The 14,755-nt window shown below is 34.6% G+C and overlaps 1 pseudogene; it reads right to left on the bottom strand.

The window, feature by feature from the left end:
* Positions 1–1,629: 1,629 nt before the first annotated feature.
* On the bottom strand, positions 1,630–1,808 carry LOC126005377 (uncharacterized; annotated as a pseudogene).
* Positions 1,809–14,755: the final 12,947 nt, after the last annotated feature.

Genomic DNA, 14,755 nt, shown 5'->3' with positions numbered 1-14,755 from the left:
GTAAACATCTTTATCTACTTCTAGATTTGAAGGTTTATAATTTTTATAAATTTAATAATTTTAATATTTTATAATTTATGATTATTTTATAATTATACTAATCATTTATATATTAATAATTTAATATTTACAAATATGTATTTATATAACTTTAAAAACTTTTTAAATAAAATTTTAATTTATGTAACCTTTAAAATATTATTTATAATTATAATGCTTATAATTTCCTGTATATATGCTGTCATTTTCTGGCCAGGTGTCTAAGTGATGTTTTCAGAATATATTTGGGGTTTTTCCTTCCTTATACGAAGGTGGGTATTAGTATTCCTGTGTAAGTTTTCTAAAATTCATTACAGACTTCATATTGTTCTTGACTTTTGTTCTTAGGAAGCTTTTGATTACTATAAATGTAGTTGCTTTGCTATAATATAATTGGTTTGTAATTATAATGTAATTATAATGTAATTGATTTGCTCAGTTTGCTCCTGTTTCAGTAGTCTTAAATGCTGTACAATTCTGAAAATTAATTTATTTTAGGTTGCCCAATTTAATTTCATGATAAAGTTCATAAATGTTCATAATTTTGTGTGCTGCTTGTGGTATAAGAGTAGTAATTTCACTTCTTTTATTTTTGATTAGTTTTATCAAAGCTATTCCTTCATTGTCATGCTCATCAACCCAGCAAGGGACTTATAATTTTATTGATTATTTAAAAAGCCAGTTTTGTATCATTGATAGTTATATTATGTTTAAATTTTATATTTAATTGTTAAATAGTTAATTATAATAAGTACATGACACATCATAAACATATGATGAATATATAACTATATGATATATAAAGTCATTATACCATTAAATATTATTGATCAATATTACTATTTTAACAATTATTAATAATATTTATGTTAATTAATGATTAATATTATTAAAGAATATTTAATCCTGAAATATATATTCTTATTTATAGTTAATTCTAATAATTAAATAATAATTTTATTTTAATTTAATTTCCATTTAATTCTTATTTTTCTTCTTTGATTCTTCTTATCTTTTAGTTTCTTTAGGTTCAAGATACGATATTTTTATTTAATATTTTTCTTGAATATTGAATGAGATGAACTTTCCTTTAATGTTATTAATGTTTTATTCCATAGTATTCGATAGCTTTTATTTTTCACTATTCGCAAGATAATTTTTATTTATCTTTTAATTTATTTGATTTAAGAGTTTTGAGTATTACCACATTAATATCCCTTTGTCTTTGTTTTTAATTTATAGTTCTACACCAATGTCATCAGAAAAGAAGCTTAATAAATTGTTTTATGCTTCTAATCATATGTGTCCCATATAGTATATACCCTTCAAAATGTTCATAAACTAAAAATGCATTTATATATATGTATATACATATATATTTATATTTAAATATATTAAATATATTAACATATAATTAAATACATTAAATATATAATATTTATATGTATATTATAAATATATACAAATATATAAATATATAAATAAATATGTATAATAAATATAAATAAATATAAATTTGATAAATATATAATATATAATATATAATAAATATAAAATAAAATATAAAAATAAATATGAATAAAATAAATATATATGTATATATAAATATATACATATAAATATATAAAAATATATAAATATAGATACATATATATAACTAATTTTGGGGGGGAAATCGCAGGGGTCAGCGCACCTGGAGTGCAATGGATAAGCTTCGCCCTGGAGAAACCACCTTCGTGATCATGATATCTCCCCTGCCAGGTAAGTATATTAATTGATACATGCTGATTACTTTATTTAATGTCATTATTTCTTTGTTAATTTGGATTGCATAATATCTTAATCTCTGTAAGTAGTGTTTTTTTGTTTTTGTTTTTTGGTTTTTGGGTCACATCCGGCAGCGCTCAGGGGTTACTTCTGGCTCTATGCTCAGAAATCGCTCCTGGCAGGCTTGGGGGACCATATGGGATGCTGGGAATTGAACCAACTGACCTTATGCATGCAAGGCAAATGCCTTACCTCCATGCTATCTATCCAGCCCCTGTAAGTAGTGGTTTTTATGTTGCTACAATTATTGTTTCTGTCAATAGTGTGTCCTTTGAGGTTTTGTAACAATTCTTAATTGCTACAATAATTAGAAACAATTGTTATTGAAAGATATTTTAGTGTTCCCATAATAAGCACATTTTTGGTTACACATTTTTGATTACTTGACCTTTAATTATATGATTATTATTTTTGTATCTTACCATTTTTGGTTAAAAATCTAGTTTACTACATATTGGTTAGCACTTACTACAGTTTTCTCTGAATTATTGTATTCAAACACCTTAATACTTATACTCTGATCCTATAATGTTTTTCTTTATTTCATATGGGACACTCACATGTTCAGTATGCATGGAATCTATTGTCACGTTTTACTTTAACTGCTCTATTTGGACAAGTTCAGACTATTCACAATTAGGCTGATTATTGACATACAGGATTTAATTAATGCCATTCTTTCTTGTTTTCTGATTGTATTATATATCTTTTGCCTTTTTTCCTTCCTATTTTCTTTAAAATATCCCTTTTCATGGGAATCATTTTTCTTGGTGATTCTCTCCATTTCTTCTATTTCTACTCAAAATTTATTTTGTGATTTTCAAGGTAACAGTATGAAATTTATGGCTGATCTTAATTTGTCATCGTTTGATTATATATATTTTATCATTTTATTCATCTTCTTTTTGGGGGGCACACCTGATGATACTCAGAGGTTACTCCTGGATATGCTCTCAGAAATCACTCCTGGCTTGGGGGACCATATGGGATGCCAGGGGATTAAACCGCAGTCCATCCTAGGATTAGCACATGCAAGGCAAATGCCCTACTGCTTGCGCCACTGCTCCAGCCCTTTATTCATCTTATTTTATGCTTCATTGTCTCATATGCTATTCATGCTTCTGCTATCATGTTGTTATTTTTCTTCTTGCTTAACTTTATGTGTTTTATTACTTTGTTGGTTAAATCTTTCTTATAAATTAATTTTGTTGGCAATGATTATCTATTAACTTTGTTTTTGTTTTAATTCATAAACTTTTATTTTTTTTATGTATGAAGACAAAGATGCAAAGAAAGAGGACAAGGTGAAGTTACAATGGGAAGACAATAACCCATAAACAGAATTCTCAAAAAAAATCCCCTTGAAGGGTGCAGAAGCCATCTTGGGTCATGCTGTTTTTAGCTGCCTGAGACTGGATTTCATCAGCATTCCTGCTGGTGATCCTGCCTGCTTCAGAGGTGGGTTGGGATGTACACGGTTGGGATGTACACGCACTGATTCCTGCTGGTTTCTGCTGGGAGTCAGAAGGGTGCAGAAGCCATCTTGGGTCATGCTGTTTTTAGCTGCCTGAGACTGGATTTCATCAGTGTTCCTGCTGGTGATCCTGCCTGCTTCAGAGGTGGGTCAGGAGGTACACAAACTGATTCCTGCTGGTTTCTGCTGGGTGCCAGAAGAGCCCAGAAGCCATCTTGGCCCATGCTGTTTCAAGCTGCCTGAGACTGGATTTCATCAGCATTCCTGCCAGTGATCCTGCCTGCTTCAGAGAGAGAGAGAGAGGAGAGAGAGAGAGAGAGAGAGAGAGAGAGAGAGAGAGAGAGAGAGAGAGAGAGAGAGAGAGAGAGAGAGAGAGAGAGAGAATTGAGGAACTCTGCTGAAACTCAAATGCCAGCACCACTATTTGCCTATCTTCTGTGCTGTGCTCCATTTTCGGCCTGATTTCATCCTATGTGTGGCTTATCTGTGGACGGCTCACCTTCCCTGGAGCCTTCCCTGGAGGTGAGCTTACACACCCAGAAAGGGAAAGCTGCTGAACTCTGCTGGAACTCGGATGCCAGCACCCCTATCTGCCTGTCTTCTGTGCTGTGCTCCATTTTTGGCCCTATTTCGTCCTGTGTGTGGCTCATCTGAGGACGGCTCGCCTTCCCTGGAGCATTCCCTGGAGGTGAGCTTACAGGCCCAGAAAGGGGAAGCTGCTGAACTCTGCTGGAACTCAAATGCCAGCACCCCTATCTGCCTGTCTTCTGTGCTGTGCTCCATTTTCGACCCTATTTCATCCTGTGTGTGGCTCATCTGAGGATGGCTCGACTTCCCTGGAGCTTTCCCTGGAGCTTTCCCTGGAGGTAAGTTTACAAGCCCAAAAAGGGTGGAGCCAGAGGAGCACAGCCGCTCTGCTTCGCTTCCCAGCTGTGCACATCATTTAGCCAATGAATGCAACCACAACACATAGAAAAATTCACAATACAAGTGTGACAATGGGGAAACAACGAAGGCCAGCGCCAGACATAGAGAATGACGATGGCAACTCTGATGACTTGAACATGACCAACCAACTAGTCAGTCTCTCAGATAAGGAGTTTAGGTCGCAATATGGAAGATGTTCAAAGAACTCAAAGAAAGTATAGAAGAGAACACTAACAGGAATCAAGAGAATATGAAGATAGAAATCAGAAAACTCCAAAGTGAATTTTCAGGTCAAATAACAGGTCTGAAAAACTCAGTAGATGAATTGAAGAAAAACATGGTTGAGCTTTCCCATGGGTTAACAGCAGCTGAGGGTAGAATTAGTACACTGGAAGATGAGATGAATAACAACTTTATACAGCAGAAGAAATTGGAAATAAAGCCTTAAAGCAAATGACCAAACAACGGGAAAATTACTCAAAGAATGGGAACAGATGAAAATAAAAGTCTATGATAAGCTCAACAGAAACAACTTAAGAATCATTGGAGTCCCAGAGACCCAGGGGAAAAGCTCAGGAAGAATCAACGGTCAAGAACATCATTAAAGAGAAATTACCAGAGCTAATGAATACATGCGATCAAATCCTGCATGCCCGGAGAATACCAACTAAAAGAGACCCCAGAAAAAACACCCCAAGACACATCCTAGTCACAATGACAAATCCCACAGATAGAGACAGAATTCTGAAAGCAGCAAGATCGATAAAAGAAATTACATTCAAGGGAACATCCTTGAAATTTACTGCATATCAGTCACCGGAAACACTCAAGTCCAGAAGGTAGTGGTGGGACATAGTGACAAAACTCAATGAAATAAATGCTTCACCTAGAATACTGCACCCAGCAAAACTCACTTTCAGGTTTGAAGGAAAAATACATGGTTTCACAGACAAACAACAGCTTAGAAACTATACAGAAACAAAACCATTCTTTAAAAAAAAAAATGAACCGCCTACTTTAAGACAAGACTGACAAACAGACACACCAAACTTTGATATAAAGATGGCACTAACTCCCAGGACAATTCTTTCTCTCGATGTCAATGGACTAAATGCATCACTTAAGACACACAGAGTGGCAAAAATGGATCAAAAAACTCACTCCAACCTTCTTCTGCCTACTAGAAACACACTTGAATAGTCAGAACAAATATAGACTCAAAATAAAAGGTTGGAGGAAAATCATCCAAATAAACAACACCCATAAAAAAGCTGGAGTGGCTATACTAATATTAGGTGATACAAACTTTTTACTTACGAAAGTTGTAAGGGACAAAGATGGACATTTTATATTAATCAAGGGATATGTACAGCAGGAAGAAATCACACCCCTAAACATATATGCACCAAATGAGGGGACAGCAAAATATTTAATAAATTGCTGACAAATCTGAAAAATAATATCAATAAAAACACAATAATTGTGGGAGACCTCAAGACGGCATTGTCAACACTTGACAGGTCAACCAGACTGAAACCCAACAAGAATACACTAGACCTGAAAAGAGAAATAGAAGAAAGAGGCCTAATAGATATATACAGGACACTCCACCCCCAGAAGCCTGCATACACATTCTTCTCTAATGTACATGGGACATTCTCCAGGATAGATTACATGCTAGCACACAAAACATACCTCCATAATATTAAGAGGATAGAAATTTTGTAGGTTACCTTTGCTGACCACAAGGCCCTGAAATTATATGGGACACAGAAGAAAAACTTTAATACCTGGAAGTTGAACAGCCTCATACTAAATAACCAGTGGGTCCGAGATGAAATCAAAGAGGAAATCAAAACCTTGCTAGAAACAAATGACAATGGAGACACAAACTATCAGAACCTATGGGACACAGCAAAAGCGGTACTGAGAGGAAAATTTATAGCTTTGCAAGCACACATCAGGAAAGAAGAAGGGGCATATCTAAATAACTTAATGACACAGCTCATAGAATTAGAAAGTACTCAACAAAAGGACCCAAAAATAAGGAGACAGAAGGAAATAACAAAGCTAATAGCAGAAATCAATGAAGTGGAAAACCGAAAAACAATCGAAAATATCAATGAAAGCAGAAGTTGGTTCTTTGAAAAAATAAACAAGACTGATAGACCACTGGCAAAACTAACAAAGAAAGAGAGAGAGAGAAACTTGATAACTTGTATTAGGAATGAAAAAGGAGAGATCACTACTGATATGACAGAGATTCAAAGGGTAATCAGAAACTACTTTGAGAAACTCTATACCACTAAATATGAAAACCTGGAAGAAATGGATAAATTATTGGATTCTTATAATCTTCCACGGTTGAATGATGAGGATGTAGCATATCTAAACATACCCATCAATATTGAGGAAATTAAGAAAGTAATCAAATGTCTGCCCAAAAACAAAAGCCCAGGCCCACATGGATTTACTAATGAATTCTTTCAAACCTTTCAAGAGGAACTTCTACCAATCCTGGCAAGACTCTTTCATGAAATCGAAAAAACAGGAACACTTCCAAATAGCTTTTATGAAGTCAACATCACCTAGATACCTAAACCAGACAGAAATGCTACCAAAAAAGAAAATTACAGACCAACATCGCTGATGAATACAGATGCAAAGATTGTCAACAAAATCCTGGCAAATAGGATTCAATGCCTCGTTAAGAAGATCATCCACTACAATCAAGTAGGTTTCATCTCAGGAATGCAAGGCTGGTTTAACATCCATAAATCTATCAACATCATACATAACATCAACAACAAGAAAGATAGAAATTACATTATCATATCAATAAATGCAGAGAAAGCATTTGATAAGGTCCAATACCCATTCTTGATCAAAACTCTCAGCAAGATTGGAATGGAAGGAACCTTTCTCAATATAGTTAAGGCCATCTACCACAAGCCAGAGGCAAATATTGTCCTCAATGGAGAAAAACTGAAAGCCTTTCCTCTAAATTCTGGCACAAGACAAGGCTGTCCTCTCTCACCACTCCTACTGAAGATAGCACTGGATTTACTCGCTATAGCGATTAGGCAAGAAAAAGATATCAAGGGAATCCAGATAGGAAAGGAAGAAGTCAATCTCTTGCTGTTTGCAGATGACATGATTCTCTACCTAGAAAACCCTAAACTCTCTACGAAAAAGCTTCTAGAAACAATAGACTCATATAGCAAGGTGGCAGGCTACAAAATTAACACACAAAAATCAATGGCCTTTCTATCCACCAATAGTAATAAGGAAGAAATAAACATTAAGAAAACAACCCCATTCACAATAGTGCCACACAAACTCAAATATCTTGGAATCAACTTGACTAAAAATGTGAAGGACCTATACAAAGAAAACTATAAACCACTGTTCCAAGAGAGAACACTCGGAAATGGAAGCACATACCCTTCTCATGGAATGGCAGGATCAACATCATTAAAATGGCAAAACTCTCCAAAACGTTGTACGGATTTAATGTGATCCCTCTAAAAATAAACATGATATTCTTCAAAGAAGTGGATCAGGCACTTTTGAAATTCATTTGGAAAAATAAACACCCTAGAATAGCTAAAGCAAATATTGGGAAAAAGAATTTGGGAGGAATTACTTTTCCCAACTTTAAACTGTACTACAAAGCAATAGTTATCAAAACAGCATGGTATTGGAATAAAGACAGGCCCTCAGATCAGTGCAATAGGCTTGAATACTCAGAGAATGTTTTCCAGACATACAATCACCTAATATTTGATAAAGGAGCAAGAAATCCTAAATGGAGGAAAGAAAGCCTCTTCAACAAGTGGTGTTGGCACAACTGGCTAGCCACTTGCAAAAAATTGAACTTTAGACCCCTAGCTAACATCATTTATGAAGGTTAAATCCAAATGGATGAAAGACCTCGATATCAGACCCGAAACCATAAGGTGTATAGAACAACACATAGGAAAAACACTCCAGGACATTGAGACTAAAGCAATCTTCAAGGAGGAAACTGCTCTCTCCAAGCAAGTGAATGCAGAGATTAACAGATGGGAATATATTAAGCTGAGAAGCTTCTGCACCTCAGAGGAAATAGTGCCCAGGATACAAGAGCCACCACTATTTACCCAATACCCATCAGACAATGGGCTAATCTCCTAAATATACAAGGCACTGACAGAAATTTACAAGAAAAAAACATCTAATCCCATCAAAAAATTGGGTGAAGAAATGGACAGACACTTTGACAAAGAAGAAAAACAAATGGCCAAAAGACACATGAAAAAATGCTCCATATCACTAATCATCAGGGAGATGCAAATCAAAACAACTATGAGGTACCACCTCACACCACAGAGATTGGCACACATCACAAAGAATGAGAACAAACAGTGTTGGCGGGGATGTTGAGAGAAAGGAACTCTTATACAGTGCTGGTGGGAATGCTGTCTAGTTCAACCTTTATGGAAAGCAATATGGAGATTCCTCCAAAAATTGGAAATAGAGCTCCCATACGACCCAGCTATACCAATCCTAGGAATATACCCTAGGAACAGAAAAATACAATACAAAAATCCCTTCCTTACACCTATATTCATTGCAGCACTATTTACCATAGCAAGATTCTAGAGATAACCAAGATGCCCTTCAACAGACGAATGGCTAAAAAACAGTGGTACATATACACAATGAAATATTATGCAGCTGTCAGGAGAGATGAAGTCATGAAATTTTCCTATACATGGATGTACATGGAATCTATTATGTTGAGTGAAATAAGTCAGAGAGAAATGAGAAAGATGCAGAATGATTTCACTCATCTATGGGTTTTAAAATAATGAAAGACATTCTTGCAATAATAACTTTCAGACACAAAAGAGAAAAGAGCTGGAAGTTACAGCTCACCTCATGAAGCTCCCCACAAAGAGTAATGAGTTTAGTTAGAGAAATAACTACATTTTGAACTATCCTAATAATGAGAAGGTACGAGGGAAATAGAAAGCCTGTCTAGAGTACAGGCGGGGGTTGAGTGTGGAGGAGAGAGATTTGGGACATTGGTGATGGGAATGTTGCACTGGTGATGGGTAGTGTTATTTACATGACTGAAACCCAAAGATAATCATGTATGTAATAAAGTTGTTTAAATAAAAAAAGAAGAAAAAATAAATCCCCTTGCTGACACCTTAATTCTGAATTTTCAGCCAAAAACATTAAGAAAAACAAAACAATTAATTCATATTCTTATTTAAATGATAATTCTTTAGGTTAAAAATAACCTGACTTCCAGTTCTTATTTTTAGTGATGTGAATAATGTGTCATTTTATTTTCTTCCAGCCTACAGGGTCTCTACTGAAAAGGCTGATGAAACCCTGATAGAGGTCTCTTTGTGTGTTATTTTTCTTTTGTTTTTGTTGGATTTGGGTAACACCCAACTGTGCTCAAGTATTACTTTGGCCTTATGTACATGTACATACTTTTGTTAGATCTTGGGAGACCATTTGAGGTGTCCAAGTTTCAAACCATTGTTGGCCAAGGTCAGGGAAAGGTCTCTCTGGTTCTAGAGTGTTTTTTTTAACTTCTTATTTAAAGTATTGTGATTTACAAAGTTATTAATAGTTGAAGTTTAGACATACAATGTTTCAGCATTAATCTCTCCACTAGTGTCAGCTTCCCTCCACCAATGTACTCAGAGTTTATTCTATATCTCCCCCCTAACCATTTACTGCCATTATAACAGGAACTTTGAAAGTTTATTGTCAGAGTTTGAATCTCATGATTTCTATGTTGTTGACCCCGTGGTTTGGATATTTAGTTCATCTGTCCTTCCTTAACACCAATAATAAAACTAAATCCCATTGGCCTTTGACTTCCAATATTTCACATCTGTCTCTTTCCTTATTCATACTATTTATTTTCCTCTTCTCACTATATTTGGAGTCAAGGGGTGTTCTAGACAATCGCCCATTTAAATCATCCCATCCCTTCATTCTAAATACCACATATAAGTGATACCATCCTGTACTTATACTACTTCTAGCTAGCTCCATTTAACAGGCTATGTTCTAGTTCATACATGTTTCAGTGAATTGCATGATTACATCATTCCTTAGAGTTAGGTAGAATTCCACTATGTGTAAATATCTATGAAATAATATATATTCTAAACATCTTCATAATATACTCATCTGTTACTGGACCTCTTGTTCAATTCCAACTCTTAGATATTGTACTGAGTGCTGCAGTGAATAGTGGTGTGCATACATTTTTATGAATGGATGTTTATTTTTTCTTCATGGGAATAGATACTAAAAAGTGGAATGATTGGGTCATATGACAGCTTAGTACTGAGTTTAGAGAAAACTATCTATATTTCCCCCTATGGGTTGAACCAGACAATATTCCCACCAGCAATGAATGAGAGTCCTTTTTTCCCACATCCCTGACAACACAGAGATTTATTTATCTTATTTTAATCTGTATACTTATTTGTCATACCTGATCCAGTATGAGGTTTCTGGAGCTGAATAATCTCTCTGAGTATGTGGACCTTCTGCATCTTATTCTGCTATATTTTTATAGTTCCCCCTCATATTTGCTCAAGATTTTTAACCTATAGTCTGATAAGTAACATGGTTATTTTATAATACATAATTTTTATACAAATCCAACCATACATTAAAGCATGTAACTGCAATGTCAAACCAACAAAGGAATAATTTTAAACTAATAAGAAAAAAGGCAAATTAAAAACCAAGAAGGTCATTGTTAGAGAGTTTCTCTGAGATCTAGTATCCTTGAATCTTCTATATAAGAGTATATTTGTAATCTTGAATCTCTTTGGCTCTTATATATAAAAATCACTCAGATTCTTATGTTTGTTTTAATGGTTTAAGGTCAATGATGGCCACAAGTTAGCTACAAAAACTGATCTATGATGACAATCTTTGCATGGCCTCTTGCTTCTGCTAAACTGTAGGACATTTTTTATTTTGGGGGGAATAGTTTCCTATTATATTGCACAAATTCAGTAAAAAAAGTTTGCTACTAGTAGACTTTTATACTTTTATTGAGGTATCTATCTAAGGGTGGAATCTTTTTTTACCCTTCCTTTCTTACTTCTCCACTTTGTTACTTGATTTTTTGGCATCATTATTAAAAATTTATAATCAATGATACTAAATATTTTTGTGAAAAATAAAATTAAAACATAAAATAAGGATAACGTATTTTAGAAAGCTCTACAGGCTTTACCTTTGCAAACCAGTCTATAATGCCTCTGATAGATAAATTAGTAAGTAGATGAAAAAACATTCTATGTCCTTTCTCTCTCTCAACATGCTTCTTTAGATAAGCTAGTTGAAAGAAAAAAAATAGCTAGATATTGTTAAACCACGCAGATTTCTGAAGGTGTTACAAATGGTTTCTGGCATAATAGAATTCCTAAGAACTCCATTGATGAGATTTTTCACAGACACAATGTGGGAGAGGAATCCAGCATATTTAAATATCTAATGTCCTTACATACCCAGGTTGTTCATAAGTGGATATCTTCTAAAAGGCAAAGGGAAAAACAAAATATGTTACTAACATCACAATATATTATATTTTCAGTGACTAAGTAATGTCACTTAAGACATATAATATTTCAAAATAAGAATTAAACTTGTAGATAATATTATAAATTGAGATCTATATGTGAATGTAAATAATTATTGACTATTAAATCATATTTTGTGGCATACTTTTAATCCTCAAAAGAAAACAGAGAAAATTGATATTCAGAAATTGAATCCACATTAATATTATAAAAGCTTAACCCAAGTTATGCATATCTGTAATTAACTAAACAAAATTTGAGACATATAAAGGTGAGATTTAATATAAAGAAAAAATTTTACTCAAACACTTAAAAATAATAAAAATTGATATATGTATAACAATATAAAACATATAAAAACAAGCCTTAATATATATAACCACTTGTCATATAGATATAGAGACATATATTAATTTATTTGTATAAATTATGGGAAGACCATTTTCTTCTAGCCTGGATAATGACTCTTTAAACTCAGTTTATAAAAGTGCAATGAATCTGTAATGTCTGTTACCATGGTTACTGCCATTGTCTCTGATGAAAACTATAAAAATGGACAAATCATGCTGAGAAGCTACTATTGTTGACTAGTACCTATATAGTATTTTCAAGTTATACTGCTTTAATATACAATATCTAGTTTATATATATAGGAGCAGATTGTGTGTCTCAGAGGTGAGTGCACCTGAGTCCTTTCCCCTGTACCCCCAACACAAATGTACATGAGTTTGCTCTACATAAATTTTAAATAGCTAGGGTTTAATACATTTTGAATTTTGTAGTGCAGATTTTTTTTTAATCCACCTAAAGGAATCTTTGAAACATGAAAATTTTCCTTATTACTTATTATGTTCTAATATTACACTTTTTTTGTTTTGTTTTAGTTTTTGGTTTTTTTGGGGGGATCACATCTGGCAGGGCTCTTCTAGCTCTACACTCAGAAATTGCCCCTGGCAGGCTCGGGGAACCATATAGGATGCCGGGATTCAAACCATCATCCTGCATGCAAGGCAAACACCTTACAGCTGTTCTATCTCTCCGGCCCCTCTAATATTACTCTTAATAGAAGTAGTATTACTCTTAATAGGCAGGCTAGGGATAAGATACAGTAGGTGCTTTCCTTGCATGCACTGAACTGGGTTAAATCAATCACACCCCATAAGTTATTCTTAAATAGAGTCAGAAGTAAGCCCTGAGCACTACTTAAAGTGTTTCTCCCTCACCCCATTTTATGAAAACAAACAACTAAAGCCAAAATAATACAAAATGGTGCTATGTTACTGTTAGAAATATTGAATATATGACTTAACTTGGTGCTGTGAATCAAATATTTCCACAATATAGGTTTTATTTCTGTAGACTATTAAAAAAGTCACTTGGTTTCTGGGGGTCCTTCATATGACAATTAAGTCAATTCCTAATAGTATTAAAATTTAATAATCCATGTAAGTGCTTATTTAACACAGTACCTGGTCCAGCAGTAAAATCTGCAACTCTTAGCTATGAAAATATTATTGAAAACCAACTTTGAAAAACTCTAAGATAATACAAATAAATAATCAAGAAAAATCCATCAGTGACCACCAGTGATTAAGAGCTCTAGCAAAATGTGTTGAGAACTTGTTAAATAAATTTTTCTAGGTTTATATTTAGAAGGTTGGATACAGATTTCTCCGATATGTAAGAAATAAGATGAAATTCATTGAGGTTCAATATCTATACATCTCTGATTTCCTTTAACTAGGAATTTTTAGTATTTCTCAATGACTCAAGGAAATGGGTAAGAGTTGGAAATGAACTTTCAAAACCCACAAGCCATTCATTCACCAATGAATTAATATATAAAATATTTCAAATAGACTTCTAAAGATACATAATATAAAATATTTTATTTTTTATTGATGTTCAGGTAATCAGGGGACCATATCAGATAGCTGAGGTTTGAACCCGGGTCTGCTACATGCAAGGTAAATACTATTCATTGTTCTATCACTCCAGCTGCTGTGGAAGATTTTGTGTATGGACCACATTTTGTGGCACTCAGGAGTTACTCCTTGCTCTGCACTCAGAAATCACGCCTGACAGGCTTAGGGGACTTTGGGATGCTAAATTTGAAGCCTGGTTGGATGAGTGCAAGGCAAATGCCCTACCCTCTTGCATCACTCCAGCCTGTAAAATATTTTTAAGCTTAGAAAAAAAATTGAGTATTTTTATTTTTGGCTTATTTTTGTTTTATGAGCCACATCTACAGATCTAACCTGGGTCAACTAAATGTAAGGCAAACTTCTCAATATTTGTATTTCTCTGGTCCTTGAGTTTATGATTTTTTAGTGATAATATTTCAAAATAGTGGTAAATGGTATTACTGTGTGTTGAATTAATTAATTAACGATGGGGCTGGATGGCGATGGATGGAGGCCTTTGTGCTTAGGCCCCAGCCACGTGGCTTCATCCCCCATCCAGCTGGCAAGTTCCAGGCCCAGGTAGTCGGCGTAATCAAGACTCACTCACACGCAGGCCATCAGGAAGAATCATCTTTATTCATGCCCTTGCCACCACAGGTGTGTGGCCTATGTTAACCTTTTAAGCATTCAGCTATATTTTGCTAGCCCTGCATCTTATCTCCTGTTAGCCATCTTCCCTTTGGGCTCCATGCGGCCCAAAGATCCAAAAGCCAGGAAGCCAAGCCTGGCCAAGAGAGAAACGGCAAAAGGGGCAAAGAGCCAAAAGGGCCGAATTCCCTTGGTCCCAGCCTTATCTACCTTTTTCCAAACCCCTCCCAGGAATGGGAGGGGCTTGCAGGTAAAGTTACACCTACTATCCGGTTCAGACCCCTCCCAGAAATGGGTGGGTCTTAGGGTACACCACATTCAAA

Source organism: Suncus etruscus, chromosome 3, assembly GCF_024139225.1.
Source record: "Suncus etruscus isolate mSunEtr1 chromosome 3, mSunEtr1.pri.cur, whole genome shotgun sequence".
Taxonomy (NCBI): domain Eukaryota; kingdom Metazoa; phylum Chordata; class Mammalia; order Eulipotyphla; family Soricidae; genus Suncus; species Suncus etruscus.
The sequence above is the reverse complement of the archived record's forward strand: the minus strand, read 5'-3'. Positions and strand labels throughout refer to the sequence as shown.